General features: G+C 40.3%; 1 protein-coding gene across 1 annotated transcript in view; it reads left to right on the top strand.

Moving 5' to 3' along the window:
• The first annotated feature begins 379 nt into the window (after positions 1-379).
• The window catches only part of IL1RAPL2 (interleukin 1 receptor accessory protein like 2), a 1186660-nt gene continuing 1177789 nt past the window's right edge, over positions 380-9250 (top strand). Inside the window, exon 1 of the mRNA XM_011380985.2 lies at positions 380-508. The gene's annotated coding sequence lies outside the window, so the exon portion shown is untranslated. The remainder of the gene's footprint in view (positions 509-9250) is intronic.

Here is a 9250-nt window from a genome sequence, read left to right as displayed (position 1 = left end):
CGCGGTGCGCAATTTGGCCGAGACAAGGAGCGGCTGGAGCAAGGCTGCTCTGAAGTAAAGTCGCGAAGAGGCTGGAAGGCAGGCGACTTAGGAGAGTCTGGTCACGGAGCAAAGAAGGTGGCACTTGCCATTATAGCGAAGAGCTCAAGAGATTTAGGAACCTTCTTTAAGCTCTGCCTGTACAGCTCCCCCTAAAGTCCACTGGAGCTCTGCTGAACTCCAGAGCTCTTCCCTGGGCAGGAAGAAGTTTCCTAGCATCCTTTTTGGCTAGGATAGGGAGTGGAGAAAACGGGCGGGGCTGCTCTGGCGGTTGCTCTGTCTTCCCCACGCCTCCTCCAGCCGTGTTGGCCTTTGGGCAGCCTCTGTGGTTGCCCGGGAAGCTCGAGCTCAGCTCTCTGGAACCCGGTTTGCCATCTCACCCTGGACCGCGCAGCCCAGCGCCTCAGACAAGGTACTGCAAGCTTGAGCCCTACTGGACACCACCAGCTGTTTTGCAAGACTCAGACAGGTAATGCCCGCTCGCAGAACCGGACAGTAGGCTGGAAAGGGCCAGGGGAGAAGCTCTAGGCTCTCAGGTGACAGCCGGAAGCAGGCAGGCTGCAGTCAACGGGGGTTCTACCTCTGCTGAAGTCCTGGTCCCCGATCCTGGAAATGCTTACCAGTTTCCTTTCTCTCCTTTTAGCTCTCCCAAAAAGTTTAGGGACCAGAGCTTCCAAGGCCAGGGGCTCCTTGCCTAGAAGGAGGAGGGCACGCAGCCTGCCAGGTGACCGCCAGCCCATGTATTGTATTCCCGCGGCAGGAGCTTTGCGGTTACTGCGGCTGGCGAGCGGGCTCTGTAACCTGGAAGGCACCTTTTCCCACTGGGCTTTTCCCTCTGACTCTGCCCACAGTTCTGCCCGCAGCCAGGAGAGCAACCTGCGTGGGGATAGGGCTCAAGACAGCACCTGGGTGGAGCAGCGAGGGGGTCCCCAGCAATGTGCTCCTCCTAGGGATTCCCAGCGAGCACCAGACAAGAGATTAGCTCTGGTGATCTGAAGCCATATCTGCCCACCTTCCCTGACAACCTGAAGGGACCCCAGCGCAGACCCTGGGATGTTCTGGCTCCCCACAGGAATCCCTGCTGCCCTTTGAGCCGGTTTCTCGAGTTGAGTTACCCTTTCTGAACCATTGCTCAAGGTTGCACTTCAGACTCCTTAAGGAGGAACCCCAGAGAAAGAAAGCCACAGCGTGTGACCCACCTCGCACCTCTGCGCTCGGGATTGGAACAAACACGGCTTGATTTGTCACTATCAGACATTTAAGAAAAATGCTTTGGCAAAGAGATCTGGCAGAGGAAGTGTGCGTTACAATAATTCTCTATTCCAGGGGTTTCTCCTAGTTCCTGCAGCCACCCTCCCAATCTCTGTGACCCAGGGATTTTGTGGGGAGACATTAACAAACAGATATTTAAGATTTCTTCCAGGTTACCCACAAAAGTTGTGGCTGGGCTGGAGTGCTGGAAAAGTACTTCTCGAACGAAAGCTACTCCAGAGCCTACCGCGGGTGTTTTTTTGTTTTGTTTTGTTTTGTTTTGGTGGTGATGGTGGGATCTATTCAGGAATAACTAGCCTCCATCATTACGTTCAATTTCACCTTCTGTAGACTTCCAAGAAAAAATTCTTCTCTCTTTTCCTGGCCCGGTGAGCCAAATCGTATATTATTAAACGCGCGGTAAAGTGGGGGGGGGGGGATCAGACCCCAAACAAGGAAAGAAGGAGGAAATAAAAGACATGTCCCTTAGGAATTGTAAGTTCAGCAATTGAGTACTGCTTAAGAAGGCTCCCTCCGTTGCAAGGACCCTGGGAAGGAAGGATTTAAGTGTCCAGGACAATTGTTGAGGGACTGGGGACCATTTCTCACTGACAACCCAGAACCCCTATGCCCACTCACATCCACCCCCTTCATGGGCTCTCCCTGAGATGTTAAGAGCAGTTGTGCTCAGTGCGGTGCAGTGCTCCTGGGCTCTTTGTGGACAGGGTCACAAGCACTTTGGCTTCTGCAGCTCTTATCATTCAGAACATATTTCTCAGTGCTCTATGCTTCCCCACACAGGAATTTGGCAACTATCCTGGGGCCTAGGGAGAGTGAAATTCCCAGGTATACCTAAGTCCAGGCTTCAGGGGGAAGTGCCTACCTGCACCCATTTCATTCTTTCTATTCTTTCTCTGTCTAGCAACCCCAGCTATAGGGCCACTACCATCTGCCAGCTTTGTGGCTGGACTGGATGTGGTGGCTCCAACTCTAAGCCTCCTGCTCACCATGTGAGCTCTTCAATTTGTGGCTGCCTTTGGCTGGACAGCACGAAGTTACCTGCAGTGGAGGCAGATGTTTTAAATAGAAAATATTTAAACGTGGGTGAAAGGCTGTACGGCACCAAAGGCTCCCAGTTTGCCCACCCTAGCCCCAGCTGGTTAAAGAAGGGACAAGCAGCAACCAAAACTGCCTGTGTGACTGCAAGCCATGGCTGCTTCTGATTTTGCCAGATAGGCCAAGAACAGGCCTTCAGCGCAGTAGGTTTAAGAGTTTAAGCTGGCTTTGTGCTATAGCTTCTGCTGCCCTCACTGATTTCTGAGTGGTCTCAACTCAGGTGGATAATCAGGCCATTTTCAATTTCTAAGAGGCTCCTACTACTAGGACTTCTCTATGCAGAGGCTAAAGGCACCGGTCAGACATGAGAGATATAGAGGAATCCCTATACTTTGGCTTTTACAGGTAAAATCAAGTCTGAGTCTTGATTTATCCATTCATTTCCTGAGACAAAATTCTCCAAGTAGAACTTTCTTGTTTGCCAATATAGTGTTAGAGTTCCTACAAGCATATGCTACTTGCCAGGGTGAACTGATCATGAGGCTACCTGGAGAATAGCTCAAATTACCCACCTGTCATGTCTCCACAGTTACAAAACCATTGAAGTATTATTTATTTAGCTTTAAGAAGACATATTCTAAAGAATCTAACTTTATAAAAAAGATGAATTATGAAGCGATTATTCTAATTTTATTTAAAACAATAATCTTCACTTTATTAAATATGTTGGCTTGTATAGTTAATTGAAGTGGTTCAGGGAAAAACATTTGCTACTTGAGAAAGGCTGGAAAAGCAAAATGAATTAAAATATGGTTGAAATGGTCATATACTTTGGTAAAACAATTGTATGTTCACATCTGTTCCTTAAATGAAGTCTTCACTGTGTGCAGTTTGGTGGCCTGAGTAGATTCTGTGACAGGTCGTTACAGTCTGATGAAACTTAAAGGAGAAACATACATGTTCTGCCTTGGATATTTTCCTAACTGTGACAGTACTGATTGCAACCAGGACTGATAGAAGAATGCACATATTGTCTTCTTCATTTGAAAAGTTCTGTAAGCTTCTTGATTAAAATGGACTGTAACCAAGTGGAAGAAATAAAAAAAAATCAGCTGTTTTGTAGTAAGATATAAAACTAAGAAATCATTAGCAAACCTTAAGGTGTGGGCTAACAGGGCTTTTCATGGCTGGTTTCTAGCTGTAGCCAGCAGACCTCATCCCTTAAACCCTGAGGTTTGTCTCTTGAGCCTACATCAGGAAGTCATGATCAGAGCCAGCCTGGTGGAGAAAGATAAATGTTGAATGTGCAATGTATGCCTTAATTATCCTGAGCTAACTCTTGAAAATACGCCTCTTATTAAGTTTAGACTCCGAGCTCTCAGTGCCAAGGGATTTTCTGAAGTAAAACATGCCTGGTCAATATAAGGCCCAATGAAAGATGGACTGCATGGGTCCATTTGGCCAAAACCACCACAAATTCAAACTCTGGGTTGGGTCACTTTGAGCTGGCTCCCGGTGAGATCAGAGGCACTAGCACGAATTCATTGTAAGCCAGTTTCTCTCTGGCTTCCCCGGCCATAGTCAGGGCTCCAAATCTTTGATCAAATAACTTAAATACATATTCTTTGTGTCAAGAAGCCTGGCTTTATCCTTCTTGCTTGCTTTATTTTGTTTGCCCTTAAATCTCACCTCTTCATGTAGCTGTACCTTGCTTTCTCTCCTGAGTTCCAAAATGCTTTTTACCTGCCTTAAGTCCTCTATCTGGGTGTTTTATTGGCATGTAAACTGTATTTGAATACTAATTTGACACCCTCTCACCCCACAGTCTCATTCATCTGTGACTCCTGCATGCCTCATCCATTCCTGCCTTATGCATCCTGTCTTTTATAAAATGTCCTGAGTTTTGTTTCTGGGATAAATTCTCTCCTTTGCATCCCTACTACCACCACTCCCTCTCAAGTCTTCTGCATTATTTTTTTAGGTCCTCTTGATTCTTGGCCTGGACTGCTACAAAATCCTCTTCTTGTTGTCTTTTGTCTGCTCTCTGATTCGATATATCCTACCTATTAGGACAAATCTTCCTGAAGCCCATTTAGTTTCTTACTTAAAAGTGTTGGATACCTAGTGAATGCATATTAAGTGACATGGATTGCTATTGTATCTGAAAGAATTTCTAACTATTAAAGATGGCCGATACATTAAATAGGTTGCATCATAAACTTAGGAAGTTCTCTACCACTCCAGGTATGCACATAGCCTGGCCAAACATTTGGTGGGAGTTCAAACATTGAATTTGGGAGATTGGACTAGATGACTTTTGTTACTACTAACCCAGAGATTCTATCACCCTTCAAACATCCAGGAACATAAATGAGGTGTTGTTTTCTATTAGTTTGCTTGCTGAAATTGTGCCTTTTAAAAATTATCATTATGGCTGTGTTTTAGAGTCTTCTTTTTTATAGTCTATTACTATTCCTGAATAGGTTGCTTTGTCCTGACTTACTTGGGTATACGTCATACGTCTAGGAAACATCTAAATCACTACACTTTGTTATGAAATTTTAACATATATTATGCTTGTTTTATACTTTATTAAGTGATTTCCCCCTTTCCTTATCTTAATGTTCAGAATAATTTTGTGAGGTGGGTGATCTTTCCTAATTATCTCTTCTAATTACATATGCTGGAAACCAAAAATCCAAATATTTAAGTGATTTCCCCAAGGTAATAAAAGTAAGTTGGTTACTCTATTTTACTGATTACACAAATTTATTATTATTCTGAGATCCTGAGCTCAGATGACACTAGTCTAAAGTGACTTCATTCTCTCCCCACTAGCTATAAAGTCAAAACAAGATTCTTTAGACAGAAATCTGAGTCCCTTTGAAATTTAGCCTCAGCCTACCTAGTCAGCCTTATTTTTAACTACCTCCCTGTTCATATGATGATCTAGTTGGACTCGACCACTCACCATTGTCCAATATAACCTTTGTTATGCATCCTTTGTATGTTTGCTTATACTATTATTTTAACCTGAAGTATCTTCCTCTTCCCTCTCACATCTCTACTTCGCTGCCTATTGAGAATGAACCATATACAAGAAGTAACTTAAGTGCCACTTCTTCCATCCAGCCCTCCATAATTTCTATCTCATGTTCCATAGCCAGAAGAATTTCTCCCTTCTTGGAGCTCTCGTGACAGTTTGTTGATTCCTCTTTTCTGTTACTTACCTTGTTCTAAAACTATAATTATTTCTTTATCATTTTATCTCTCCTACAAAAGTTTAAACTTTTTGAAGGCTGTCTTATCTCTCTCCTATTCTGAAGAGTGTCATGCATATGGTAGGCATCTATTACATATTTTCTTAAGTGAGTTACCATTGAAATCTCAGGGTTAATCTTAGCATTTTACTGAAAGCCCCTATCTAAATGACAGTTTCTGAATAAATGGAAATTTCCAAATCTATGATCAGCTGATAATGCTATGCAGCAGTATAATGAGACAGTGATTTTTAAATAGTTATGCTCTACAAGTGTTCTGTCCAATAAACATATGGTTGTATAAATTTAAATGGAATATAATTATGTAATACTTAAAATTCAGTTCCACAGTTGTACTAGCCACATTTCAAGGGCTCAATAGCCACACATAGCTAATGAGTACCATATTGCAAAGTGCAGCTATAAACATTTTTATTACTATAGAAAGTTTTATTGGACAGCCCTGTTAGCAACAATGGTTCTCCACATTTATTTTCACCTAGAAACATGTTCACAAAGGCAACTGCTTTTATAAGTTTATGCAGAGTTATTCACAGTCCCCAATGGCATACTGCTGCCACTTTCCCTCCTTGTCAGAACATACGTCAGTAAGATTATGGGAATCATTTTGACTTCATTTGAGAGAAAATGAGGTATTTACATCACATAAAACATCAAAATAAATATCAGATGAAATTCTGAAGAATCATAAGGAAGTTGCCCTTCTACATATAAATCATACTAAAAATTACAATAATTAAATACTGTGGTACATGTACAGGAATGGACAGATCAATGTAACAGAGCAGAGTCCAAAGAAATAAAGCCAAGTACACTATGAATTTTAAGATGTGATAAAAAAGTATTTCAAATCCATTGGCTAGGGGAAAGGATGGGTTTTTCAATAAATGCAGTTAGGACAACAGGGTTAGTGACTGCAGGAGAAATTTAATAACCTACATCTACACTCACTATTAATCAATTAATTAGTTAAATTATTTATTTATTTTGATGCTTAATAGATAGTTATTGAATTAAGTAATAAGTTAAAGTAATTGAAAATCTTTTTTTTAATTAAGTTTATTGGAGTAACATTGGTTAATACAATTATATAATTTTCAGGTTTATATTAATTTGACATCTGTATATTCTATTGTGTGTTTACCACCGAAAGTCCATTTCCTTCACCTACCATATATTTAACACCCTTTACTCACTTCGCCCTCCACCTACACCCTATATTTGACCCCCTTTAACCTTCTACCTATGTACTCAACACCACAATCTACTCTCTGGTAACCGCTAGTCTATAGTTCATGTCTATGAGTCTCTGTTAGTCCACTTCATTTGTTGCTCTTAGGTATATATCACACATATAATTGATATCATGTGATTTTCAACTTTTTCTGTCTAGGTTATTTGTCTTAGCATGATTATTTTGAGGTCCATCCATGTTGTTGCAAAAGGCAGTATTTCATCTCTCCTTATGGCTGAGTAATATTCCATTGTATATATGTACCACAGCATCTTTAGCCAGTCATCTATCATAGGACACTTCAGATGCTTCCTTATCTAGGCCACTGTGAATAGTACTGCTATGAACAAGGTATGCAAATATATTTTTGGATATGGGTTTTCAAGTCTTTGGGGTAAATACCCAGTAGAAGGATTGCTGGATCATATGGTAGGTCATTTCTTAGTTTTTTCAGGAAACTTCATACTGTTTTCCATAGTGGGTGTACCAATTTGCAGTCCACCAGCAGTGTATGAGGGTTCCTTATTCTCCGCATCCTCTCAAGCATTTGTTATTAATTGTCCTGTTAATTATAGCTATTCTAACAGTAAGAAATGGTATCTCATTGTGGTTTTCATTTGCATTTCCCTAATAGCCAGCGATGCGGAACATCTTTTCAAATATTTGTTGGCCATTTGTATGTACCTAGGGAGAAGTGTCTGTTCTGGTCCTCTGCCCATTTCTTGTTATTGAGTCGTATGAGTTCTTTGTATATTTTGGATATTAGGCACTTACCTTAGGTGTTGCTTGAAAATATTTTTTCCCATTTGGATTTTTTTTTACCTTCTTGATGAATTCTTTAGCTTACTACAAGCTTTTTAGTTTGATGTAGTTCCATTCATTTATTTTAGCTTTTAGTTCACTTGCATTTGAGGTCAAATTCATAAAATCTTTTTTAAGTCCAATGTCCCTGAGTTTAGTTCCTATGCTTCTTCTATGCATTTTATTGTTTCAGGTCTTATATTCAGGTCCTTAATCCATTTTGAGTTAATTTTGATGTCTGTTGATAAAGTTTAGTTTCATTCTTTTGCAGGTGCCCTTCCAATTTTCCCAGCATCATTTATTGAAGAGACTTTCTCCACTACATGTTTTTGGCTTTTTGGTTGAAAAGTATTTGCCCATATAAACATGGGTTTACTTCCGGACTCTCAATTCTGTTCCACTGGTCTGTGTGTCTGTTTTTCTGCCAATACCATGCTATTTTAATTGCTGTCACTTTGTAGTATAACTTGAACTTGGGCAGAGTGATGCCTCCAGACTCATTCTTTTGTCTCAGGATGGCTTTGGCAATTTGGGGGTCTTTCGTGCTTCCATACAAATTGGATGAATTTTTGTTCTATTTCTTTGAAAAAAACCAATGGGATTTTGATGAGGATTGCATTAAATCTGTATAATGCTTTAGGTAATATGGTCATTTTAACTATGTTGATTCTTCCAATCCAAGAACACGGAATATCTTTCCATTTCTTTCTATCTTCTTCAATTTCTTTTAATAGGGTCTTGTAGTTTTCATTATATAGGTCCGTCACATGTTTTGTTAAATTTACTCCTAGGTATTTCATTCTTTTTGTTGCAATTGAAAAAGGAATTACTTTTTCCACTTCTTTTTCTGACACGACATTATTAGAGTATAAGAACGCTAAGGATTTTTGAAAGTTGATTTAGTATCCAGAAACTTTACTGGATTTGCTTATTGTTTCTAGTAGTGTTCTTGTGGGATCTTTAGCGTTTTCTATATAGAGAATCATGTCATCTGCAAATAGTGACAGTTTGACTTCTTTGTTTACTATTTGCATGCCTTTTATATCTTTCTCTTGCCTGATTGCACTCACTAGGACCTCCAATGTTATATTGAATAACAGTGACGATAGTGGACAGCCTTTCCTTGTTCCTGATCTTAGAGGGAAGGATTTTAGTTTTTCACCATTAAGTATAATGTTAGCTGAGGGTTTTTTATATATGGCCTTTATTATGTTAAGGTACTTTCTTTCTATACCAACTTTGTTAAGTGATTCGATCATAAATGGATGCTGTATCTCGTCGAAGGCTTTTTCTGCATCTACTGATAGGATCATATGATCCTAATTTTTTAATTTGTTTATATGGCGTATCATATAAATCGATTTGCATATGTTAAACCATCTGTGCCCCTGGGATGAAGCCCCCTTGATCGTGGTGTATAATCTTTTTAATATGATGCTATATTTGGTTCACTAATAGCTTATTTAGGATTTTTGCTTCTGTCTGTAGTTTTCTGTTTTTGTGTTATCTTTACCAGGTTTTGGTATCAGAGTGATACTGGCCTCATAAATTGAGTTAGGAAGTATTGCCTACTGTTCAATTTTTTTTT

This window comes from Pteropus vampyrus, unplaced genomic scaffold (genome assembly GCF_000151845.1).
Source record: "Pteropus vampyrus isolate Shadow unplaced genomic scaffold, Pvam_2.0 Scaffold419, whole genome shotgun sequence".
Lineage (NCBI taxonomy): Eukaryota > Metazoa > Chordata > Mammalia > Chiroptera > Pteropodidae > Pteropus > Pteropus vampyrus.
Note: the sequence above shows the minus strand (reverse complement) of the source record. Positions and strands in the feature narration are given on the sequence as shown.